The following is a 26,906-nucleotide window of genomic DNA, read 5'->3' as shown; positions in this document are numbered from 1 at the left end:
TTTATAATGCATGTGGTGCCTGATGGACTGAAGTACAGAATTTATAACAGAAATGGAATGGTGTTTAATATGTCAATTTCAGTGATGGCTTTGGTTGCATTTCTATCTGCAGTCATTTTTCTCTTTTTTTTTTTTGTTATTAATGAATATAGTTGCTTGAAATCAGGATTATTCAGCTAAATGTTGTACAATTTAGTATATGTTTATATCAAGAAACACAGACTTTGGTGGTAACTGAAGTCTGCTGATCCACCTGATCTGAACATTTACCTGTTAGGTAAGTTGCAGTCCTAAATTTCTTCTTCTTTTGGCTTTTCCCGGTTAGGGGTCACCACAGCGGATCACCTGTCCGCTCATGATTGGCAGTGGGGTTTTATGGTGTTGAGTTGCCAGCCCTGCACCCAACCTTCCACTGAAGGCTCACACCTGTACGCACTCACGCCTAGGGCCAATTTAGAGTGTTCAGTCCACCTACAGCATGTCTTTGGGGATGTGGGAGGAAACCGGAGCACCCGGAGGAAACCCACGCGACCACAAGGAGGACATGCAGACTCTGCACAGAAGGCACCCGAGCTGAGGATTGAACCAGAAAACCTCTTGCTGTGAGGCAGCAACACTAACTGCTGCACAACTGCAGCTACCCCAAGTTGCAGTCCTAATAAAAGAGTCTAAATCTTGCTACTCTTTTCTAGAATTGCTTTATTTCTGTGTGACCACCCACCACTGGACCAGTAATCAAGGAGCCTCAGTCCTCATAACTGGCACCAGAAGGGGACGTTCACTGAGTGGTTAAGCAGGTACACACACACAGTATTTCCAGCTACAACTCTCTGCATCAAGTGCAGTTTCCCTTAAGATCACATAGAGACCACAGTTAGACTGGGGCTGGTTCTCACTCTTTCTCCAGATCCCTAATAAGACTCCCCACTGGCACACCTATAGAGTTGAAATCTCAGCTGAGTGACCAAGCCAAGACCTCCAGCACCCTCTCTGTCCAACCAGTGCTTCGTGTCCCTGCCAAAGTAGCTCATACACACTGTTTGAGGTTTGATTCACACACACACACACACACACACACACACACACACACACACACACACACACACACACACACACACACACACACCTGGGAAAGGCTGGCACAGGTTTACTAGCTTTCCCCCCTTCTGCCCAGACTATAAGATAGTTTTCATTGAGACCATTCAGTTCTGCCAGCTACCTTAAGGCTCTTCCAAGGGTACCCAATATACTGAGTGATATTAATATTAATACAAATGGTAGATTGACTAAGAGCAAGGCTATTAGGAGTGGCCCACACAGTGTCACCAAATAAATATGCATGTTCTCTCAAAACTTAAATACCTCTACACATCAGCCACAATGAAAGGTTTAAATGTATTTAATAACAAATAATAAAAGAACAAGAAAATACTCAGTATATATATTCACAGTGACATCAGCATTGAAAATCACAGTAAATATTTAAAACATTTTAGGACAGTCTCAAATAAATAAAGGAAAATATCTAAACTAAGCTTCACTGTATTCCTAACTGAATCTAAGACAATTACTGTACTCTAAAAGCGTACTTATAGAGCAAGGCAGATGATGTGGTGAATGGTTCTTCTGTTGTCAAGTCCAAGACAAAATGCAGAATGCTCTGCCTCACTAAGAGATTTATCAAATTAATATCTGAAATATTACTGCTAAGATAGCTTGCAGAATGGCATTATTTTTTGTCATCTCACTTGTTCTCAGGTAAAACCCCTATTGCTGAAGCTGGCAGTATTTAGCATCTACCTGTAAAAATATACAGACAAGTGTTTTTGCTCAGATGTGTGACAGATGCTGGAAGTCATAAAACAATTGCATTCCTTCATGCTTCTAAAGCAGCTATTAGTTCACGTCAAAGACAATACAGAAAGCTCCCTAGTACAGACTTTGTGTCTCTAGCTGCATTTAACCCTGTCAGATGGCCTCTTTTATGGCCTAGCCTGTAAAGTAATTTAATTTCAGATATTTTTCTAAAGTTTGTTGGACTGAGGTTGACCCTCCAGTTTCCTCTGTTAAGCATATGCATTTAAACAGTTAGAGCAGTGCAGGTACATTTCTGTTCTTTTCCAGTAGGGCTTACAGTGCTTACATTTCAAACACAGCACTTTACAAATAACTTTTCAACACACACATCTGTACAGTCAGTTTGATATACACATGACATACAATTCTAATACATTTGTAATACAAGCATCTTGTATAAATCATTTTGATATTCACCAATGACATACAATTATTTACAAAAGTCCAGCTAGCTATGCTGGCAGTATCTCCTTCTGTCATAGTCTGTCCCATATAAGTTATAGAAACAATTAAAAACAGAGCCCTTCAAATTAAGACTGATTTAAGGACTCAAGCTGAAAATTGCAACATTGAAAGTGCATTTGTTCATCAGCATAAAACCAGACAGTATGCAGCTGCTGTAAGAATGCTTATAATGTTCTATACAGGCATAATGTCAAATGTATACCTCTTTGAAAATTTCTATTTTTTTATTTTGGAGGAAGTGGTGCTTAATGCAAGAAAAAGGGGAGTCATGCCTGTGGAACCAAGTACACCATACTGAGCCAAAGCTTCTTAACCTGTGTTGGACTGGACACCTCACTATTGCATGTTTGAGTCCATTGTCTTCTCCCTCTCCCCACCTCTGTAGACCCTCGGCCCAGGATCTCCACTGCCTGCACCCAGTCTGCCCATTTCTTCTGTCATTGTGAGAACTGGGCTTTCTCAGACTAGGTAAGAGCCATAAAACCCATTTATTCCTTGCCCAGGAAGCCCTGTCAGACCAATCAGTGTTGAGAGTTTGGTGACAGGGAGCACACCAGCTGCAAATCTTGTTAGGGCAGCCTACTTTTGGGTTTGCTAGACTTTGTCTTCTATGTTTTTTGTTTAGTTTTATGAGATTGCTTTTATCCTGCTGGGTGCTATGCCTCCTAATTTTTGCAATTATTTTTTTTCCTTCTGATATGTAGCCTGTGGATGTTGCGATTCCACTAGGGTGGCTTGTTTTTTGAGTTAGTATGGTACGTCTTCATTTTGGGTAAAGCTGCCTCTATGTAGCTATTAACACACTTGTATAGGGCTTCTGTGAACAGTTCTGCTTAGGCAGCAGTGTTTTCAGGGATTATGGGTCTTGAAATTTTGTCAGGGTATCACTTAGTAGTAGAATGTTAGCCACATCTTCCCTGCTGCAAATCAAATTCCATTCCTTACCTATTAGTATTGTTCCCTGCTGAAAACTGATTATTTATCCCAGAATTTTCTTAAGCTCCATTATTGTAGTTTTAGGTGAAATATAAATAAATGCCAGTGTAATCCTCATTCCTTGGGAGGTATATTTATTTTTGATGTAGGTCAAGACACCTACACCTTTAGTCTCTGTCTGTGGTGTATGTAGTTGATCTAAATGTGTGGGAAGCATGATAGCCTTGCACTGCTGGTATGCTGTCCACGGATTTAATCCATGTCTCAGTGACCACACAGATATCAGCATTCTCTGTGATGAAGATACCTTGTAGGGAGTGGAGTTTCTTGTTTAGACTCCTAGCATTGAACAGTAACACCTTCAGATTTTTTTGGTTTTGATTTGTTCATAGGTTCATAGGTAGGTACTAGGCTATCGGCCCTAGGGCCCATACAAGCCTAGCCAAAAAATGTACCCTGGCTTTCGCCACCCAAGAAAATTATATTCCTATGCCCCTGTCAAGCAGAGCCACAGAAGTGATCCCCGGGGTGAATTTCCCATTTCCCATCCAATCATCAAGATTTTTCTTGAAGAGTGCTAATGAGGAGCTCTGTTTGACATAGATAGGTAGTCTGTTCCAGAGTATGGGAAGTCTCTGGGACAGGAGTCTGTCCCTCCAGCATGTTCTGTTTATTGTGGTGACAAGGTTAAGGTCCCTAGAGCGTGTAGCTCGGAGGGATTGGGATTTCTTTAAGTGGAGCATGTCCAACAGCTCTGGGTTTGACATAGCTTTGTATGTTAGGCAGAGATCGCCCCTGAGTAGGCGATATACGATGGAGTAAAGCTGTAGTTTTTTGAGACGGTCTGCATAGGGCATCTGTTTGAGGCCAGTAATCCTCTTTGTGAGGTATTTCTGTGGTCTTTCCAGTTGTTGTAGATGTCTTGTGAGGTACATACCAAAAGGGGCATTGTACTTATGTCAGAAGTACTTTCAGTTTGGCATTGCCTAAAAAAAGGCACTGTGGGGGAGGACAGTGTTTTAGCTAATACTCAAAAGCCAAGAGGGAAGAGGTGCAGACCATCCCTGGCAAAGCAGCATGGTCTCTTGACCATCTCCTTCCTTGCTAATATTGCATCCCCTTAGAATGACACCAGAAGCTAAGCCATTTATTAAAGTCAGTCATCTTTTGTTTGATTTGTGACATCATCCTTGAAGAAGGTAAAATACTGCTCAGTGCTAGGCTCATACCATCCTGGAACACATTCAGAGAGCTCCATGATGTCTGTCGTCATATAATCTAGAAAGGCACGTCTCAGGTCATTTACACCCACATGGACTATGACTGGTATTTGTGGCACAATTACCTGAACTTGTGATCCAGTAACTCTGACTTAATGTGAGGACCCTGTCTTACACAAACCTGAACAGCATCTGAATGTGGGTGATACAGCCTGTCACCATCAAATGGCTCCAGTAACACAGGCTTAGCAGGCTCCCTCCCTCAAGGATAAACAAGCTAATGTTGGCCATTCAAACTCTTCTTTCCTGGACCTAGTCTCTCAGATGCCTGTGCCGATAATAAAACTGCTATAGTAAGGGCGTCAACCATCTACACCATTGGACCAGGATAAGTTCAACACCCATTTTGTAATTACTGAGAGAATGGACGGGTTGCTGTCTGTTCTTGTGCATGAGGATCTATATATCCATGGTCATAAGACTGAAGTCCCGAATAACTACCCACTTTCATGGGCCACCAAGGCAATCACCCACTAGTCAGAAACTGAGGTGTCCAGGTCTCAGATACCCATCTCTTTATGCTGCTTGCCATTGCAGACATCAGGTGAGTCGTCTTGCCTCCTCTCTGTCAAGTTCCCACCTAAGCCAGTCTGATTCAGGATTTCATGTACTTTATGTAAAGCTTGCAACCTAAACTACAACAGGCATTGATGTCAAGGATCACACTGTGGAAGAGGAAAAGGGAATACTCTCTCTCAGGTGAATTGGAATTGTCACACCCAGAGGAAGTAGACATTGTAGACATGTCTTTGTCCCTTTGCTGTGATGGTTACACTGAGAACACCTTGTGTTCTGAATCATCACCAGAGAAGATCTCATTTGGTGTTGCTGTATGCATCATTGAAGGATCATGTCAAGTTTAAGGCAAAAGAGATCATAGATGCCCAAAAGTGTACATGGACCGTCGGGATTAGACATTTCAAAGCCTATTGCAATTATTCTGGTTTAGAGGCTTTGCAGGATGCCTTTCTAGTGACGTGTGGAGCCGTGCTCTCAGCATCCTGCTCCTATGAAGCAAGATTCTCTGAATTCATTTTCTCAATTGAAACACTGCATTCAAGGGGCTTAACAAGGAGCTCAACATAAAATATTTATTATAAAAATAGTATCTGTATGAATGCATTGTTTTTATATTTACATTATTTTATATTTTTGTTAGTTTCAACTTGTAACAGTTTCAGATTTTTGTTATAGTTTCATTAACTGGTTGCTGCTCATTGATTGGTATGGGTTGAAAAGCAGAAATACTTGGGCATTATAAGTCTGGTGTTTTTTACAGTGATTTATTAACACTGAAGGCTTCCTAGCTGTGAAACTATTTTATGTGGAATTAAAAGTTATGTTTTAAATGAATCCCCTTTGTCTTCCACAGTGGTTTTTTTTCATAGGTTCACTGACAGATACTACGCTAACAATCACCAGGGCCTTTAAAAGCCTAGCAGTGCAACACAACCCAAATATGTCCCTGTGTATCATGGGCATTTATTAAGAGGGGGTATGTAAGTTAGGAAGTTACTAAATGTTATGTGGGGGGAGGAGGTATGTTAGTTTGGACATAGTTACTCTCTGCCTCTGTCTATCAGAGACATGGAGGCCATACCCAGTGTGAATTTCCAATTTCCCACTCATTGTTCAAGTTACACTTAGATAGGGTTAGAGATGGACTCTGCTACACATGAATGGGGAAGCTGTTCCATAAGATGGGGATCCTCTGAGGCACAAGCATCTCTCTAACCAACATGCCCTATTTGTGTTGTAAGCAAAATTTATATCCTTGGATGTAGTGGTTCTTATGCTGCAAATGGTTCATTAGAGCTAAATCCAAAGATGGCTTGTGTATACCAAAGGAGGCATTATACTCAATGATGGGTCTGATAAGGGCTGATTAAAGTGGGACTATGACTTCCTTAGACCTGGATGCCATGCCCTTACTTATAAGTTGGGTGACATAGAATGATATACCTTGACCACATGTTGTTGAAAGGCCAGATTACTGTTTGCTTATGTTCCCAGATCCTTAACTTCCAGGTCAGGCATTAGGGTTGTATTATCAATGGAGTAATAAGCCTGGATGATCATTTTCCTAAAAGGCACTAGAATGCATTTCTTGGTGCTGAATTTTAATCCATGACTTTGGCACCAGTCATTTATATTTGTTAGACCCTCTTGTAAGATGTGTGTGTCATGGGGGGAATCCATGATAGCTTTCATTTTGGATTCATCTACTAATATGGTCTGCTAAAGGCTCTTGATATTAGCCTTTACCTCTAAGGAGTAGATGCCTAGTAGAAGTGGTCAAAGGACGGAGGCCTTAGGTACCCCATTGGTGACCGGTCTCTTAGTGGAGGTGATCTTCCCATCCTTAATTCCTGGGTCCTGTCTGTGAACCAGCATGCAATCCAGTGAATTATGTAAGGGTTTATGCCTAGTTCAGTGAGTTTTTCATCTGTACCCATGAGGGGTACTATACTGAAAGCCTTAGCCAGGTCCAGTTAGGCAGTATGCACCATTTTCCCCCCTCATACATTGTCTTGGTGACTTTCTCAAAGAAGTCTACCAGGTTTAGTAGGCATGACCTTCCCTTGACAAAGCCAAACTGGGTTGGTTCCAGTGTCTGAAGATTGCCTATGTGGTTGTTGATCATTTTCATGATAATTCCTTCCATGGCTTTATGTATTAGACTAGTCAGGCTAATGGGTCTGTAGTTTCCAGGGTTGGTTGATGGTCCAGTGTTGCAGTAAAAAAAATGTACTGAAAAAAAAAAATTCTAAGCTTGCTTCCCCCCTGTAACAAGTCTTGTCCAGATACAGATTTGCTGTATCCAGAACTGTTTGTAAGCTCCTGAGCCCCCCCCCCCCACTTAACTAGGGTTAAACTATTTCTGGCACCATAACGTCTGCTCTTCAAATTTTCCCTTGCAACTAGCCAGCTTTTTAGTTTTAGCACTCAAATCTGTTTCTTTGAGCTCAGCACTTGTTCAGACCTTATTGTAAGCTCTAAATAAGCTACAAATTACTACAGCACTCAACTTTCCTCACTTGTCTAGAGGAAAACAGTTTTTAGTACTTAATAAATAAGCACCTATTCAGGCATGTTTAAAGGTCAGCTACCGGTGTTTTCTCCTGTCTACCTGATGAATCTGGGCATCTTGGGACAATGCAGCAATTGCCTCATGTACACAGACAACCCTCTCCTCCTACCACCCAGCACTACGACCTGTGAGAGATGCACTTTTATAGCCAAATTGGAAGCAAAGCTCTCTTCACCGAAGACTGGACTAGACAGTCAAGAGGAGAAGGTAAACACTTGCACCGCACCACACTCATCACATAATCCCTCAAACCCTGCACCACCAAAACACACACACAGAAGCACAAAACACACACCTACATTCGCGGAGGATCTCAGTAAAAATCTGCCCAAACAACCGAGACCTCCAAAGCAGAAATGCAAGAAACCTCCACCCCCCCCCAACACAACCCAAATGACACATAGCCAACATACTCAGTGTGCCACTCAACTACAGCCCATAAGGCAAAACGTACCCAACACTCTAGTCATAGGTGACTCTGTAGTCAGGCACACTGATGTTCCACTCACCAGGCTAAACAAGGAGAAAGTTACTGTCAGCTGCCTGTCGGGTGCCAGGATCCGCCACATAATGCATGCACTCGGGTCACTCCACAACAAGTACAAATATGACTCTGTCATTGTCCATGTTGGTGTGAAAGACCTGAGACGTACCTCCCTGGACTACATAGGTTCATAGGTAGGTACTAGGCTATCTGCCCGAGGGCATTTATAAGCCTAGCCAGAGAGTCTCGGCTTTCACCACCTCATTGATTAATTAACTGAGCCTCTGTCAAGCAGAGACAATGAAGTGATCCCAGGGGTGTATTTTCTGTCACCCATCCACTCCTCAAGGCTTCTCTTGAAGAGTGTTAGTGAGGGGCTCTGCCTAATGTAGTTAGGAATTTTGTTCCAAAGCATGGGGAGTCTCTGTGACAGGAATCTATCCCTCCAGCATGTTCTATTTATTGTTGTGGCGAGGTTTAGCTTACTAGAGCGCATGGCTCGCAGTGACTTGGATTTCTTTAGGTGGAGCATGTCCATCAATTCTGAGTTGGACATGGCTTTGTAAGTCAGGCAGGGATCACCTCTGAGTAAACGATATGCCACTGAGTACAGCCAGAGTTTTTTTTACATATGTTTGAGGCCAGTAATCCTCTTGGTGAGGTACTTTTGTGGTCTTTCCAGCTGTTGGAAGTGTCTTGTGAGGTACATCCCAAATGGGGCATTGTACTGTATGATGGGTCTGATGAGTGACGAGTAGAGGGGCACTATAACCTCTTTATTTCTAGATGTGAACCCCTTAGTAATTAGATGGGCCGCATAGAAGAATTTCCTAGCTACTTTGGCAATATGTTTGTCAAAGGAGAGATTACTATCTACCTGTGTCCTCAGATCTCTTATTGCCTCTGCTGTATTAAGGGGGCTGCCACCTATGTGGTAATTCGTGGGTGTTTTGTTTTTCCCAAACAGGATGACTATGCATTTTTTGGCATTTAGCTTGAGGCCATGACTTTGACACCAGGTGTCCGTCTCAGTAAGGCCCTTTTGGAGGATGTCCGTGTCAGCCGTAGAGTCAATTATGGCTCCCAGTTTGCAGTCATCGGTGAACTTGGTTAGCCATAGTCCTCCTGTGTTTGCCTGTACTTCTGAGAAATATATGCTGAACAATAGGGGTCCCAGAACCGAGCCTTGCAGGACACCATTTGTGACTGGTTTAGAGTCGGACCTGGAGTCCGCTATTCTTACCGTGTGAGTTCTGTCTGTAAGCCAGTTAGCAACCCATCTTGTGACGTTGGGGTTTATGTTCAGGCTGGTGAGTTTTTCTATAATACCCGAGTGAGGAATGGTGTTGAACGCTTTGGTGAGATCAAGGTAGGCTGTGTGAACCACCTTTCCCTCTTCTATGGCCTTGGTGACTGTCTTGAAGAAGTCAACCAGGTTTAGTAGGCATGATCTGCCCTTAACAAAGCCAAACTGGGTCGGGTCAAGTGTTTGGAGGTTCCCAATGTCTTTGTTAATGAGTTCCATAATGATGCGCTCCATAGCCTTGCAGACCAGGCTAGTCAGGCTTATGGGGCAATAGTTACCTGGATCAGTTGTGGCCCCTCCTTTGTGGAGCGGAATAACCGTTGCTGTGTGCCATTCTATGGGCACGTAGCCTGTGGAGAGGCTGAGGTTGAACAGCGTGTTTAGGTGGGGGGTTAGTTTGTTCTGTAGTTTATGCAAGATGCAGCCTGGGACACCATCTGGCCCCATTGATGCTGTGTTTTTAGCTTTTGAAAGGGCTGTTTTCACCTGTGCTTCTGTGATTTCCAGGACACTACACTTTTCCGGTATTGTTGTGGGCCCTTTTGAAGGTGAGAGGGAGGTGAAGTTTGCACTGAATCTATCTGCCAGGATGTTGGCAATATCAGTAGGTTCAGTATATTTTGTGCTATTTTGCACTAGCTCAGAGCATATCTGCATGTTGCCACTTAGATTCTTGACATAGCTAAAGAAGGCTTTGTGGTTATCTTTCGAATCCTTGGCTATTTTTCTTTCGAAGTTAACCTTGGATGATTTTATGAGGGACCTTAGTTTCTTACTGATTCTGATCAGGGATGTCTTTCTTTCTTGGGATTTGCTTTTTTTCCTGAACTAGTTTCCTCCTTTTGTTGTATAACCTGTTTATGGCAGGGGTCCACCAGACTGGTTTCCTTCTCTTAGGGGAGTGAGTCTTGGTTTTGCTAGGGATGGCACGATCCACGCATCCTTGTAGGTGCTCATAGAGTGCAATTGTAAAGGATTCTGCATCTTGGACAGTGTTATCCTTTAGCATGGGGACTGTGAAACTTACCACCTCTGTCTTAAGTAAGGTGAAGTTTGCTTTAGAAAAGTTTTTCACTGTGGTTTCCTTGGTTGGGGGTGGTGGTGGGGTGTGGACATTCAGATTGATTAGTTTATGGTCTGATCTAACCAGTGACAGGTTGACCTCCGGTACAGTACACCTGTCGCCCATGTTGGTGATGACCAGGTCCAATATGTTGTGGCCTCTGTTAGGGGAGTTTACCAACTGATCCAAGGCATTTGAGTTGATAAATTCCAGGAAGTGCTGAGCCTGGGAGTTTGTACTCAAGTAGTTTTCCCAGTTAATGGTAAGGTAATTGAAATTGCCCATTATCAGGGTGTTCAATAGGACCTTCATGTTTTCCAGTGTCTCCAAAACAACGGAGTGGTGGTCCTGGGTCATGGAGGGTGATCTGTAGCAGGCCACAATTTGCATTGCAGATTTGCCCGATGTTAGTTGCACCTGGATGATCTCAGAGGTATCATGCTGCGCCACTAACCTGGAGGTGTGGGTATCCTTGATGAATATGGATACACCCACTCCTTTTGTGTTTCGGTCCGTGTTCGTTCTGTGGCCAAATTGTGTGGTATGAGTTGTAGCCCAGTAGTGCTGGAGTGCTCCCTGGAGCCTTGAACCAGGTTTCAGTTACTGCAGAGATGTCGATGTTCTCCATACTTAGGAGTGCTTCGAGCGCATGCATTTTGAGATTTAAACTCCTGGCATTGAGTAGCATAACCCTCATTTTTTTACTTGTGCTGTTTACGGAGGTGGGTTTGAATTTTGAGCCTTGCCTAAAAAAGGTACTATGGGGGCAGTAAGAGCCTTGGCCAGTATTCGAAAGCCAAGGGGTGACAGGTGCAAACCGTCTCTTGCGAAGCAACGCGGCTTGTCGAGCATGTCATCCCAGGCTGACAGACACTGGACCCCCTTTGAATGACACCAGAAACTTAGCCAATTGTTGAAATTGATCATTTTTTCTTTATACTGAGGTATCATTCTTGGTGAGGGCAGGATGCTACTCAGGGTCAGGGTCATACCCGCCTGGGCTACATGATCAGAGAGCTCTTCCATGTCTCTTTCCATGTAGTCCAGGGAGGTACGTCTCAGGTCATTCACACCAACATGAACAATGACAGAGTCATATTTGTACTTGTTCTGGAGTGACCTCAGTGCTTGTGTTATGTGGCGGATTCTGGCTCCCGACAGGCAGCTAACAGTAACCTTCTCTTTGTCCAGCCTAGTGAGTGGGACATCAGTGTGCCTGACTATTGAGTCACCTATTACTAGTGTGTTAGGTATGTTATTTCAACTTAAGGGCTGTGATTGTGCTGCACATTGATTTTATGTTTTATGTGTTGTCTGGTTTGTGATGGGAGGTGCAGGTTTTGTGGGTGTCTGCTTTGGAGCTCTCTGATGCTTTTGCAGGTTTTTATTTAGAGCCTCAGTATGATTTTGTGTATTTATGTGTATTTTTGCCAGTGCTGGTTTAGTAGGTCTGTGTGCAGCTGGAGGTGTGGTGTAAGTGTTAACCTTCTCCTCATGACTGTCTGTTCCATTCTTGGGTGGAGAGACCTTAGCGTCCAGTTTGTCTGTATAATTGCATCTCTCGCATATGTTAGTGTTTTGTGGTAGGAGGAGTGGGCTGTCTGTGTACATGAGGCAGTTGTAACATTCCCTCAGGATACCCGGATTCACCAGCTGGACTGGAGAGTACACCTGAAGTTGCCCTTTGGTCATGCCTGAATAGTAGGGTGAGCTGCTTAGTCGCTTGGTTGGTGAGGGATGGATAAAGAGCCTTGCCCTGCTGGGAAGTCAAGTGTCGGGGTATATTAGTGCTTGCTATTAGGTCTGAGCAAGTGCTGGACTGTAGGATGCTTTTTGAGTGCTTAGGTTGAGAGTTAGACTAGTTTCAAGTGAAAAACTGAAGAGGAGACTTAGTGGAGCCGGGAATAATTTAACCCTAGCTAACCAGTGCTGCCCGGCACACAAAACTGTGCAAACGCGGTTTTTAAACTACTAACTTCTGGGCTGGAACCACTCCTCCAGGGACAGATGGCTGCTCAAAGTTCACCTCTCTCACAGGTGAACAGAGAAGCTTCCCTCTGTCCAAGTAAGGTATGGGCAACTCAGAAACCTGTAACACATCCCAGAATTCAGCACTAGCCTGAAAACTGGACTATACTAGCTTAGAAAGGCGGGAAACAAGAAATTGTTTTGGAAAGAAAAATTTTTTTGAAATGAAAAGAGACATGGAGGCGCTCTCCAATCATGTAGCCCAGGCAGGTATGACCCTAGCCCTGAGTAGCATCCTGCCATCTCCCAGAAGGACAAAATGATTGACTTCAGCAATTGGCTAAGCTTCTGGTGCCCTTCTAAGGGAATCCAGTATCTGTATGCCTCATATGACATGATCGACAGACCACGCTGCTTTGCCAGAGATGGCCTGCACCTGTCACCCTTGGGATTCCGGATACTAGCAAAGGCTCTTGCCACCCCTATAGTGCCTTTTTTAGGCAAGGTTCAAATGACAAATTCACCACCGTAACAGGTACAAGCAAGCAAAATCTGAGGGTAATGTTACTCAGTGCTAGAAGTCTAAACCTCAAAATGCACTCACTCGAGGCACTCCTTAAAATGGAGAACATCGACATCTGTGCAGTGACAGAGACCTGGTTCAAAGCACCAGAGAGCACCCCTGCATTACCAGGCTATAATTCATACCACACCTTTTGGTCACCAAACCTAGACCGAAACACTAAAGGTGGAGGTGTGTCCATATTCATTAAGGATATCCACACCTCCAAGCTAGTTGCTCAGCATAATGCATCTGAGATTATCCAAGTTCAACTAACTCTGGGCAAAACCGCAATCCAGATTGCAGCTTGCTACAGACCCCCACCATGCCCCAGGATGCCCACTCCTCTTTTCTTGATACACTGGAAAATATTAAGGTACAACCCAACACCCTAATAATGGGTGATTTCAACTACCCACCATTAACTGGGAAAACTACTCGTGTACCAACTTTTTTGCTCAACGTTTTCTGGAATTCATCATTTCCAACAATTTGGATCAACTTATCCACACCCCCACTAGGGGCAGCAATGTCCTAGACCTGGTCATCACCAACATGGGCGACCGATGTTCCACACCAGAGGTCAGCTCTTCGTTGGTCAGATCCGACCACAAGCTAATCACCCTAGACATCCACATCCCGCTCCCACCCCCCATTAGGAAAACAACCGTAAAAAATTTCTCCAAAGCCAACTTCACGTTTCTTAACACAGAAGTGGCAAACTTCACGACACCCATGCAGATGGACAATAGAGGTACGACTGCTGAATCCTACACAAATGCACTTTATAAGCACTTACACGAGTGCATGGATCGTGCTATCCCTAACAGCGCCAAGATGCTATCCTCCAAAAAAAGGAAGCCAATCTGGTGGTCTTCTGCCATAAACAAACTCTACAACAGAAGAAAGAAACTGTTGCAAAAAAGAGTAAAATCCCACGAATGGAGGAACTCCCTGGTCAGCCTCAGTAAGAAGCTGAGATCCCTCATAAAATCCTGTAAAGCTAGTTATGAAAACTAAATCGCCAGTGATTCTAAAGACAACCACAAAGCATTCTATAGCTATGTCAAGAATCTCAATGGCAACACTCAGATCTGCTCTGAGTTACAGTGCAATGACACTAAATATACAGAACCAACTGATATTGCCAACATCCTGGCAGATAGGTTCATTGCTAACTTTACCCCCCCCCCCCAAGGGCCCATCTTTATACCGGAAGAATGCAAAGTTCCAGTAATCATGGCTGCACAGGTAAAAACCTCACTCTCCAAAGCCAAGAACACAGCATCCATGGGACCTGACAACATCCCAGGCTGCCTTCTACATGAACTACAGAATGAACTGGCACCCCACCTAAGTACCATGTTCAATCATAGCCTCACCTCAGGCTTTGTGCCCATTGAATGGCGCACTGCCACAGTTATCCCATTCCATAAAGGAGGGGGGCCACAACAGACCCCGGGAACTACCGCCCCATTAGCCTGATGAGCCTGGTCTGCAAGGCCATGGAACATATCATCGTGGAACTCATAAATAAAGACATTGGAGATCTCCAAACTCTGGACCTCACACAGTTCTGGTTTGTAAAAGGAAGATCATGTCTCCTAAACTTGATAGACTTCTTTGAAGCAGTCACCAAAGCCATAGATAAGGGTAAGGTGGCTCACACAGCCTATCTAGATCTCGCCAAGGTGTTTGACACCATCCCCCACTCTGGAATTATAGATAAACTCACTAAACTAGGTATAAATCCCTATGTCACAAGATGGCTTGCCAACTGGCTTACTGACAGAACCCACACTGTGAAAGTAGCAGACTCCAAATCAGACTTCAGACCAGTGACAAGTGGAGTACCACAGGGTTCAGTCCTGGGTCTTCTCCTGTTTGGTATCTACTTCTCGGAAGTACAGGCTAACACAGAAGATCTTTGGCTAACTTAATTCGCAGATGATTGCAAACTAGGAGCCATAATCAAAACTCCTAACAATGTGGGCATCCTACAAAAGGGCCTCACTGAGACATGCCTGGTGTCAAAGCCATGGTCTCAAGCTCAATGCCAAAATGTGCATTGTCATCCCCTTTGGTAAAAACTATGTACCCATGAACTACCACATAGGCGGTAGTCTACTTAACACCGAAAGTGTGATAAGAGACCTTGGGACACAGGTGGACAGTAATCTCTCCTTTGATGATCACATCGTCACAGTAGTCAGGAAATCCTTCTACACGGCACACCTCATCACAAAAGGTTTCTCATCCAGAAAAAAAAAGCTGTCGTTGTTCCCCTGTAATAATTACTCATTAGACCCATTATAGAGTACAACGCCCCTTTTGGTATGTACCTCACAAGACATCTACAACAACTGGAAAGGCCACAGAAATACCTCACAAAGAGGATTACTGACCTCAAACAGATGCCCTATGCAGACCGACTCAAAAAACTTCAGCTTTACTCCGTCGCATATCGCCTACTCAGAGGCGATCTCTGCCTAACATACAAAGCTATGTCAAACCCAGAGCTGTTGGACATGCTATACTTAAAGAAATCCCAATCCCTCCGAGCTACATGCTCTAGGGACCTAAACCTTGTCATCACAATAAACAGAACATGCTGGAGGGATAGATTCCTGCCCCAGAGTCTTCCCATATTCTGGAACAGACTACCTATCTATGTCAAACAGAGCTCCTCATTAGCACTCTTCAAGAATAATCTTGATGATTGGATGGGTAATAGGAAATTCACCCCACGGATCACTTCTGTGGTTCTATGTGACAGGGGCACAGGAAAATAATTTTCTTGGGTGGAGAAAGCCAGGGTACCTTTTTGGCTAGGCTTGTATAGGCCCTAGGGCCAATAGCTTAGTACCTACCTATGAACCTATGAAGCTAAATAACTGTTGCAGTCCTCCATTCTCATGGTACAAAACCCATTTTGAGACTGTAGCTGAAAAGTGACTCAAGCAGTCTTGATAGGTTGTTTTTCAAGCTGTTTGTAAGGCATCCTGAGATATTGTTGTGGTCCATTGAGGCTGTGCTTTTGGCTTTAGTGAGTGTCACCTGTACCTTTTCCTTTCTAATAGTTGGGGTATTATGCTAGTTGACATTTCATGTGGGGCGGCAAGGGGCGAGTGGGAGTGATGTTTGAGGTGAATTTGTCAGAGAGCAGATTCACTGTGTTGCTCTGCTTAGTGAAGGTGGCACCATTGACCACAAATTCAACAGACTGCTGTGTGCTGCCTTTGAGGTTATGAACATAGCTGTAGAAGGCCTTGTGGTTGTCTTTAGCCTTTGAGGCTGTCTTGACTCAGTTGGCCTTGCTGGATTTAATTAGTTCTCCTAGTTTCCTGCTTAGTTTAATCAGAGATCTCTTATCATCACAGGAGTTGCTCTTCCTGATTTCAGACTTGACCTTTTTCCTATTATTGTATATCCTGTTAAGGTTAGGATTCCAGCAGCATGGTTTGTTTTTGGAGTTTGTTTTGGGTTTCCTTATAGGAGGTACTGCTGCTTCTATACAGCCATTTACATGGTTGTACAGGGTCTCTATGAGCAATATTGCATAGGTTGTTCTGATCACGGGCTTAGCAGGGGCATTGAATTTTGACAAACTATCACTTAATAGGATGTAGTTTGCTTTGGAGTAGTTCAGAACCGTTGCAGGTTTTGCTGGGTTACTGAGTTGATTTTTATTTCAAAGGAGACAGTTTTGTGGTTTGACTTCACCACTGAAGATGTGAACAGCTCTCTCCCATATTGGTTAGTACCGGGCCCAGTATGTTTGAACCTCAGGTGTGTCTGCACACTATCTGATCAAGGGTATTTGTGTTAATGAAGTCCAGGAATTGTGCCTAGAGTTTGAGGCAGTGCATGTTTCACAGTCTATAGAGTGGTAGTTCATTCTCCCATGAATAAAGTATTTGGATTAATGGCGAGTATCTCTAGTAGGTCTAAGTATGAGCTATGGGTTTCTTGGGACATAGAGGGTGACCTGTAGTTTGCTGGGATATGATATGGGATTTTGTCTAGGGTGATGTACATTGTGGATAAACTCCAGAGGATCATCCTGTTTAACCAACTTAGAGGTATACTTATTGCTAATGTAGATCAACACTTCTCCACCTTTTGTCCCTCTCTGTGCAGTTGATGGTCTAAATTTATAGAAGGCACTGAAGCCTTGCACTGCCAGAGGACTTTCTACAGATTTAAACCATGTATCGGTAACAGCACAAATGTCTGTATTCCCCAGAGTGAGCAGAGCTTATAAGGTGTGGACTTTCTTGTTTAGGCTACTAGCATTGAGCGGTAGCAAATTTAGGTTTCGTTGGATTTATTTGCTATGTCAGTAGGTTTCTCAATTTGGCATTGCCTAAAAAGGGCAATAAGGGGGTAACAAAAGTTTTAGCCAATGTTTGGAAGCCTGGGAGGGAGACAGGTGCAGACCGTCCTTTGTGGAGCAACGTGATTTGTTAACTGTGTCCTCCCTTGCTGGCAAATTTTGAATCACCTCAAAAAGACACTGGAAACTAAGCCAATTATTGAAGTCAGTCATCTTTTGTTTGTACTGTAGCATCAGTCTTGGTAAAGGTAGAATGCTGCTCAATGCAAGGCACATACCTGCCTGAGACACATATTCAGAGAGAGTAATAATGTCTGTCTTCATATAGCCCAGGGATGTACATCTCAGGTCATTAATGCCCACATGGACTATGATGGAATCATACTGGTATCTCTGGTATAGTTACTTGAGTGCATGCATAACTTGGCAGATCCTGACTCCAGATAAGCAACTATCCGTTATCTTCTCCTTGTTCAGTCTGGTGAGTGGGGTAAATGTATGTCATACGATGGAGTCCCCTTTGGCAAGAGTCCTGGATAATGTGTTTGCTTGCCTTATAGGCTTTGCTGTTGGGACCCTACTGGGTGTATACTTATGTGTGAGGTGTGGTGTAGCTTTTGGTAAGTGCTTTAGTGAATGCAAAGACTAGGAGTTGCCATTTGTAGGCTTAGGAGATCTTTAAGGTTTGGGAAGATTGCATTTTAGTGTCTCAGCATACATTAGTCATTGTGTGTGTGTTCTTGACAATCTTGTTTGTATGTGCAATTGTATGTGCAATATTTACCTCCAGTGAAATTGTGCATGTGCATCTCATATACTGTGTTTGTTTCTTTGAGGATTAAATGATTGTCTGTGAACATGAGACAATTGCTACACTGTCTCAGGATGCCCACATCTACCAAGCTGGCTATGGAGACATTTGGAAATTGCATATCCATGTTGTCTGGACCTGTATTTGGGTGGCTACTGTAGGGTATAGACTGGGTTATATAGAGGTGTCCTGGGGTGGTCTGTGGCATTGGGCACTAGACTAGGTTTGATTGTGCTAAGATTTGATGGTAGTGCCGTTTAACATGCAAACTAACCGCTCTAGGCTTGTCTCTGTACAATGGCTTTATTTTATCCACACTGTTTTACAGGTTTCAGTTCTAAAGGAATTTTTATAGATAAAATTTACTCAAGAGTGTACTAGTTTCCTGCATGGGTTCTGCAGAGCAATAAGCCTGAGTGATGTAGGGACTGTTCTCCTGCTACAGCAGTACTCAGACATTGTGGACAAGGATCTCACTGTTAAAAACCACATGGAACTGTGGTGCTCCAAGGGTGTTGGTAATGCCAATTAGCTGTATGCTGTCCCTTGGAAATGGTGATGGCACCAGAATAGCACAATAGAGCAATTCTGTATCACTGTTCCACTTTATTTGGTCATAAAGAGGAAAACATGTTTGCCTTTTTTGACAGCATTTACCCGTTCACTTGTACGAATGTGTTAGGGCTTGTAGCATGACAGTGGATATATACTACATCATGTGTATTTGTGTGTTTGTAGTAGCATGGATACAGCTGCCTGAATCTGTCGGTCTGTGTGTATGCCTGGGAGAATGCTCTGTGGAATGTTTGCACAACTGGGTCTTCTCTGCATATCTGTATGTGAGTGTGTATGCGTGCAAGCTAGTGTGCACCCCTGTTTATGTGTGTGTGTGTGTGTGTGTGTGTGTGTGTGTGTGTGTGTGTGTGTGTGTGTGTGTGTGTGTGTGTGTTTGTGTCTGTGTGTGTGTGTGTGTGTCTCTGTCTACTACCTGGGAGGTTACTATAAGGGAAGTTCGCACAACTGTGCCTTCTTTGAATATATGTGTGCCTGCATGTGGGTTGGAAGCTGCCAGTACAACCGTGATGGATGAGCTGATAAGGGGAAGCACTGGCATGATCAGGTCTGATAGCACAGCGTTTGATTCAGAGATGTGGTAGTTAGCTGCTAATGAGATATTTTTCTGTATGTCTTTACCATGTTTCTGAAGTGGATAGTATCACCGTTGCACTAACCAGCAATCCTGTATTATCCAATTAGTGCTGGTGTTGATGATCTTTCTGCATCTTAGGGTTTACATGCTAAAATAAAGACTTTTTTTTTCATTTTTATTACAAAACTTTGTGACATTTAGGGAGATAAATGTATGATTATTTCATACATTATTTCTGTTTTAATTTCCTGTGTAATTCATGGAACTTGTACTGAAACATATCTGTTGAACTGTTTATACTTTTTAGTGTTTAATTATAGATCTGAAGTAGGTAACTTCATTTGATCATCAACCTGTGGGTATCTGATCCGACCTGGATCCAAGCTGGCAGCTTTCCAAGCTAGAGATCTGAGCTCCAAACTCCTCTCCCTTACCCATAATACCCTGCTACCTCCTTCCAATCCTCAGATCTCGTTTGCCGCGGCTTTGTCAAGCACAAGTTTCTTGCGCTCCTAGCGTTTAGGCGAGTTGTAAGTGTTTTTTGTCAAAATCTTCTAGTTTTTTGGTGTGTGTGGATAGTTTAATTTCTTAGTTTAAACTCCTGAGATTTACTGTTCCCTCGTAGTTTAAAGCCCAGTAGGCCCCCCGCTTTTCCCTTAGGTGTTTGTGTGGGCGCATGTGTGTTTTTTGTTAGAAGTCATGGCCGAGGCCCAAAAGGCCATCTTTTCTAAGTGCACTGAGTGTGGCCATAAGCTTTCCCCAGCAGATCACCACACTCAGTGCGTCCTCTGCCTGGGGGTACCGCATTTGTTATCGGGCTGCCAAATTTGCGCAGCCTTTAACCCCCGGGCCCTGAGGGATAGGAGGAATAAGCTGGTTCTGGCAGGTCTCCTACCCGTGGAGTCAGCTTCCTCCTCCTCTCCCTCGGTGGCTACAGCCACTGCTGCGGCTGCTCAGCCTGTTGTCCCCTCTCCCCTGGCCAGGACTCAACTTCCCACTTCTTCCCAGGGAGAGAGGGACTCTAAAAAAGAAAAGAGAGGAGAGAGAGAGAAAGGGAGAAAGAGAGAGAGGGAGAAAGAGAGGCACAGAAGCCACAAGCGGCGGGCCGACTTAACCCCCTCGGTCCCGCCTGCCAAGCTGCTCTCCTCACCCCAGAAGGTCTCCAGGCCTTCCTCCCCTCGGCTCCGTTCTCCACGCTTCTCACCGGAGCCGGAGGAGGAGGCCTGACCATCTTCAAGGTCGTTGCGGCGGCCCTCCCGGCCAGCTTTGGCAGCCTCCTCTAGGTCGACTCGTAGCCTCTTTGATGCTGATATGGACCGGATGATGTGTCGTTTTCTCCAAACCCAACTGCAGATGGGAGTGCTGCTGCCTCCCCCCCTCTGTGGGAGAGTTCAGCCCCACTTTTTGCCCCGATAGCTCCTTCTCCGATCCACTATCAGGTTTCGGAGCCTTCGGATCAGAGGAGTCTTGGAGTCAGGGAGTCGGCGCCGATGGTTATCGCTACCTCGACACAGGCCATGCCCTCGAGTTTGTCGGATCCTTTTTTGGATCTGAGCTCTCGAGGCCGAGAGCCGTGTGTCAGATCCGAGGGGGCCAGTGTGTCTTCGGCTCCATTTCAGTCAGAGCACACTTCCCTCTTGGGTCTGAGCGCTTCGGCTCTGACGTCGATCCCCATGCCGGATCCAAGGGTGTTAACCATGGAGCCCAGAGAGATTGTTTCACCCTTGGCTTTCAACGTGGTGGAGAGGGTCCTTTCGAGAGGTTCGAGACCCCCTGCTCTTTCTTCGGATTCCGTCCCCACTCCCTTGCAGCTGGGCTTGTCTTCCATCATCCAGTCCCAGGGATAGCCCGCGCTGATGCCCCACCCTGTTCCACTGGTGGAACACAACCCTGTTGGTGAGCCCTCCTTGGACAGTCCCACCGAGGAGGCCCCTCACAAACGTAAGTGTAAGAGGAGGCACTTGGACTCCCCTGAGTCCCTCACAGAGGACACCGATTTGGAGGAAGGGGAAGATTCCCATGGGTCACCCCCCCGAGGACATCTCCTTTAGAGACATTATGGAAATGCTTCGCCTAAAGGGGGGGTGGTCAGGCCAAAAACCTTCCTCGGACGAGTCAGTGTTCCTGGAGGCATTCGACGCAGGCCCATCTACCTCTTGGGTGTCCCCTCCGGCCGACCCCCTGGTTGACCTCATCACTACCAGGGCATGGAAGGAACCGGACACTGTAGAGCCAATCCCCAGGAGGCCGGATAGGATTCTTAGTACCCCTGTGGATAGGACGGCTTGGAGTAAGGGTTCCCCGGTAGATACCATGGTGGTGGCAGCAGCCACCAAGAAGGAACTTGCCCAGGATAGTTCCTCGATCCATCCCCCTGATAAGGAGTCCCGGACGATGGATCGTATCGGGAAGCGGATGTTTGCTTCAGCTACCTTTTCCACAAGGGCGCTGAATTATTTGGCCCATGTAATTAGACTTCAGCGGGATCTGGTGAAACAATACGCTGAGTCTCCCCCTGAGTCCATGTCGGCCGAGGACAAACGGACTTTCTCGGCTCGCATGGCCACTCTGAAATCTGTGTCATACACATCTATGCGGCTACTTTTCCATGCAACGGAGGGGGCCGCTAGAGCCAGCAGGTCTGGCATCACCTTAAGGCGCCACGCCTGACTCCGGTTTGTGACTTTGCGGAACCTTTCAAGGCGTCCTACGTGAATGCACCCTTCGATGGTTCTACCCTGTTTGGGAAGACCATCCGCGACACATTGGTTCAGAGTGAGAAAGATGGGAAGACACTGTCTGCCATTGGAGTCCACTTCTCGGCTCCTCAAAGGTCCTTTTCCAGGAACCAGAGAGGACAAAAGAAGATGTGGTTCCGGAAGTCTCAGCAGTCCCGTAACGCTCCAGACCCTTCATACTTCAGAGGCAGAGGGGGACAAGGTGGACGCTGGCCCAGAGGCAGAGGGGGGCCGAAAAATAACCTTTTTCTGACCGAACCACGCAGCAGCCCTGAGGGGTTGCCCGACTGCTCCTCTCTGGAGGCAGTCGGGGGGCATTTTTCGAAGCAGTTGGCCCAGTGGGAGTCCATCACAAAAGATCGCTGGGTGCTTCAAATAATATCCAGAGGTTACTCAATCCCTTTCATAAACCTGCCTCCTCAGTCGAGGCGCCTCCCCGATGTACCACCCATTCATAGGGAGGCTGCAGCTTTAGAGGTAAAAAAGCTGCTAGAAAAAAGAGCTATCCAGCACGTCCCCCCAGGCCATTCCGGATTAGGCAATTACTCCAGGTTCTTTTTGGTGCCAAAGAAGACGGGGGACTTAAGGCTAATCCTCGACCTTTCAGCAATGAACCTCTTCATTGCCAAGGAGAAATTCCGGATGGTCACGCTTCAATCCATTCTGCCCCTGCTGCAGGAGAAGGACTGGATGTGCTCCATAGACCTCAAGGATGCGTATTATAACATTCTCATGGACAGGTGATCCAGGAGGTTCCTCCGCTTTTGGCTAGGAGCCAGTCATTACCAGTTCAGGGTCCTACCCTTCGGCCTCACCACAGCCTCCAGGGTGTTCACCAAGGTCATGGCAGTTGTAGCGACCCACCTGAGACTTCAGGGAATACAGGTTTTTCCTTACCTAGACGACTGGCTCCTTACCGCCCCCACTAGGCATCTACTTTGCTTAGCCAGGGATTGCTTCCTACTTCTAGTGTCCCAATTGGGGATCACCATAAACTTCAGGAAGTCATCCCTTCAACCAGTTCAATTGTTGGAGTTCATAGGGGCCAGAATAGACATGCTTCAGACCAAGGCCTTCTTGACATCAGACAGACTTCGCAGTTTGACCTTACACGTTTTAGCCCTTCTTCAGTCATCTGCCCCGTCAGTGGAGTTAGTCCTGAGAGCTTTAGGGTCCATGGCAGTAGCATTCAATCTTGCGCCCTTAGCTCACTTGCACATGAGGGTTCTCCAGTGGACTTTGCAGGTTCAGTGGTCCATCCTTCACCACCCGTTGGACTTACCGATTCCTCTCAGCAGAGTTTGCAGAAATTCCCTCACGTGGTGGCTCCAATCCCGAGAGCTTCGGGAAGAACGACCATTTGTTATGCCGCAACCCCAAGCCACGGTGACCATGGACGCTTCTCGCCTTGGTGGGGGCATTACATGGGCAGAACTGTCCAAGGTATGTGGACTCAGACAGAGACCGTTCTGCATATCAATGTTCTGGAGATGAGAGCGGTGCTTCTAGCGTTGCAAGCCCTTCATGCCTTTCTCCCTCCAGGGACTATTGCGATTCAGTCAGACAACATGTCAATGGTCGGGTACATCAACAAACAGGGGGGGACCAGGTCTTACCCTCTTTGCTGAAAGGCCATGAGAGTTTGGGATCGGGCGATATCCACCAACTGTTTTCTGTTAGCAACACACATTCTGGGTCGGTCCAACATCCTAGCGGACAAACTGAGTTGAACTATCCTCTCACCTTACGAGTGGTCTCTGAATCCCTTAGTATCTCTTAGATCTTCCACAAGTGGGGTCAGCCTTGCTGCGATCTCTTCGCGTCACCTTCCAATGCAAAGTGCAGCGAGTTTTTCGCTCTAATTCCCCCTCCCGGGGAAAGCCCCAGAGATGCTCTAGTTCATGCTTGGCCACCCGGTCTTCCTTATGCTTATCATCCTCTTCCGTTGATAACAAAACTCTTACAGAAAGCTCGTCGGTTGGGGAACAAGATTATCCTCATAGCCCTATTCTGGCCTTGTCAAGCCTGGTTCCCGTGCCTATGGTCTCATTTTATAGCTCCTCTCTGGATCTTGGATCCCATCCTGGATCTGATATCCCATCCGAATCTGGTCGATCTTAAGCTCTCAGCTTGGTTGATCCAGTTCCATTAGTTGCTAGGACTCCCGGTATCTCGTCTGCAGTTAGAGCTATCCTGGTAGCGGTGCATAAGCCTTCTACCAGGAAGGTTTACGGTAGAAAATAGAAGCGGTTTTCCATTTGGGCATGTCATAGGAATTTGGACCCTTTCACTGCTCCCATCCCTGCAGGGCTCGATTTCCTATCTCATATTTTTCAGCAAGGGGCCAGTTCTTCTACTGTAGGTTCATAGGTTCATACTAGGCTATCTGCCCTAGGGCATTTATAAGCCTAGCCAGAGTGTGTTTGGCTTTCGCCACCCATTTTAAATGAATTTTGCTATGCCCTTTTTCGAGGTTAGTATACTGTGCCTCTGTCTAACAGTGACACAGAAGTGATACCCGGGGTAAACCTACGATCTCCCATCCACTCATCAAGATTCCTCTTGAAGACAGTCAATGAGGGACTCTGCCTAACCTGGACTGGGATTTTATTCCATAGTGAAGGGAGCCTATGGGTTATGAATCTGTCCCTCCAGCATGTCCTATTTATTTCAGTGCTGAGGTTCAAGTCTCTCGAGCACGTAGCTCGATGGGATTTGGATTTTCTGAGGTGCAGCATGTCCATTAATTCCGAGTTGGACATGGCTTTATACGTCAGGCACAGATCGTCTCTGAGCAGGCAGTATGCCACTGAGTAGAGCTGGAGTTTCTTTAACCGGGCAGCATATGGCATCTGTTTGAGCCCTTTGATCCTCTTGGTGAGGTACTTTTGGGGTCTTTCCATTTGCTGCAGGTGTCTGGTAAGGTACATCCCAAAAGGGGCATTGTACTCAATTATGGGCCTGATGAGGGATGAGTAAAGAGGCACAATGACCTCCCCTGATCTAGATGTGAATCCCTTAATGATTAGGTGGGCTATATAAAATGTTTTTCTAGCCACTTTGGCCACATGGTTTTCAAATGAGAGCTTGCTATCAACTTGGGTCCCCAGGTCCTAATTACTTCTTCTGTACTTAATGGATTACCACCTATGTGGTAATTTGTGGGCACTTTGTTTTTGCCAAAGGGGATGACTATACACTTTTTGGCATTTAGCTTGAGGCCATGGCTCTGACACCAGTTGTCTGTTTCTGTGAGGCCATTTTGTAGGATGTTTGTGTCGGCTGGAGAGTCGATTATAGTGCCTAGTTTGCAGTCATCTGCGAACTTGGTCAGCCACAGTCCTTCCATGTTGGCCTGTACGTCCGAGAAATATATACCAAACAAGAGAGGTCCCAGGACTGAGCCTTGTGGGACGCCACTTGTAACTGGTTTGGAGTCTGACATAGCTCCAGCAATTCTAACCATGTGGGTTCTGTCCTTGAGCCAGTTTGCCACCCATCTAGTGACATAGTGACATGGTTTATATTTAAGCTGGTGAGCTTATCTATAATGCCCGAGTGGGGTATTGTATTGAAGGCTTTTGCGAGGTCCAGGTAGGCTGTGTGGACCACCTTCCCCTCGTCAATGGCCTTGGTGACTGTTTCAAAGAAATCAACCAGGTTTAAGAGGCAGGATCTGCCCTTAACAAAGCCGAACTGGGTAGGATCCAGTGTCTGTAGGTCCCCAATATCTTTATTTATGAGGTCCATGATGATCCTTTCCATAGCTTTGCAGACCGAGCTTGTCAGGCTTATGGGGCGATAGTTTCCAGGATCCGTTGAGGCACCACATTTGTGGAGAGGGACCATTGTTGCTGTACGCCACTCTTTGGGTACATATCCTGTAGTAAGGCTGAGACTGAACAGTAGTTTTATGTTTGGGTTTAGCTCTTCTTGGAGTTCATGTAGGATGCAGCCCGGGACACTGTCTGGTCCCATTGATGCTGTGTTTTTTGCTTTGGAGAGAGCGGCTCTTACCTGAGCATCTGAGATGTCAGGGGGGCAGCACTCTGCTGGGATAGATATTTGCCCTTTTGGTGGGGGGGGGGGGTGTGGAGTTTGCACTGAACCTGTCAGCTAGGATGTTGGCAATGTCTGTGGGTTCGGTGTATTTTTTGTCATTTTGGACTAATTCTGAGCATATCTGGGAATTCCCACCCAGGTTCCTAACATAACTAAAGAAAGCCTTGTGATTATCCTTAGTGTCATGTGCAATTTTTCTCTCGAAGCTGGCCTTAGATGATTTTATGAGTGCCCGTAGTTTTTTGCTAATACTGATCAGATATGCCTTCCCTTTTTGGGATTTTGCTCTCTCATGTAGTAGCTTCCTCCTCCTATTGTATAGTTTGTTTATGGCTGGGGTCCACCAGACAGGACACCTGCCTTTGGAGGATTGGGTCTTGGTTTTATTTGGGATTGCATGATCCATGCATTCCTGAAGGTGTTCATAGAATGCGTTTATAAAGGATTCTGCGGTCTGGGTCGTATTTTCCACAGGCCCGGGGCTTTGAAGGATTCCACCTCGGTTTTGAGGAGTGTGAAATTTGCTTTAGAGAAGTTTTTCACTGTGGTTTTCTGGGCAGGGAGTGGGGTCGGGATGTGAATATCCAGTGAGATTAGTTTATGGTCTGATCTTACCAGTGAGGGATACACTTCTGGTCTGGAGCATAGAGCCCCCATGTTGGTGATGATCAGGTCCAGTATGTTTTCCCCTCTTGTGGGAGTGGCAACAAGTTGTTCCATAGCATTTGAGCTTATAAATTCTAGGAACCTTTGGGCTAGAGTAATGCTCCCAGTCTGTGTTTGGATAGTTGAAGTCG

At 45.5% G+C, this 26,906-nt stretch overlaps 1 protein-coding gene across 1 annotated transcript in view; it reads left to right on the top strand.

Moving 5' to 3' along the window:
• HPS3 (HPS3 biogenesis of lysosomal organelles complex 2 subunit 1) overlaps nucleotides 1-26,906 on the top strand; it is a 603,825-nt gene that overhangs the window by 424,545 nt on the left and 152,374 nt on the right. The gene's annotated exons all lie outside the window — the stretch shown is intronic.

The sequence above is a fragment of the Protopterus annectens genome, chromosome 4.part1 (genome assembly GCF_019279795.1).
Source record: "Protopterus annectens isolate FY-2018-M chromosome 4.part1, PAN1.0, whole genome shotgun sequence".
NCBI classification, from domain to species: domain Eukaryota; kingdom Metazoa; phylum Chordata; order Ceratodontiformes; family Protopteridae; genus Protopterus; species Protopterus annectens.
The sequence above is the reverse complement of the archived record's forward strand: the minus strand, read 5'-3'. Positions and strand labels throughout refer to the sequence as shown.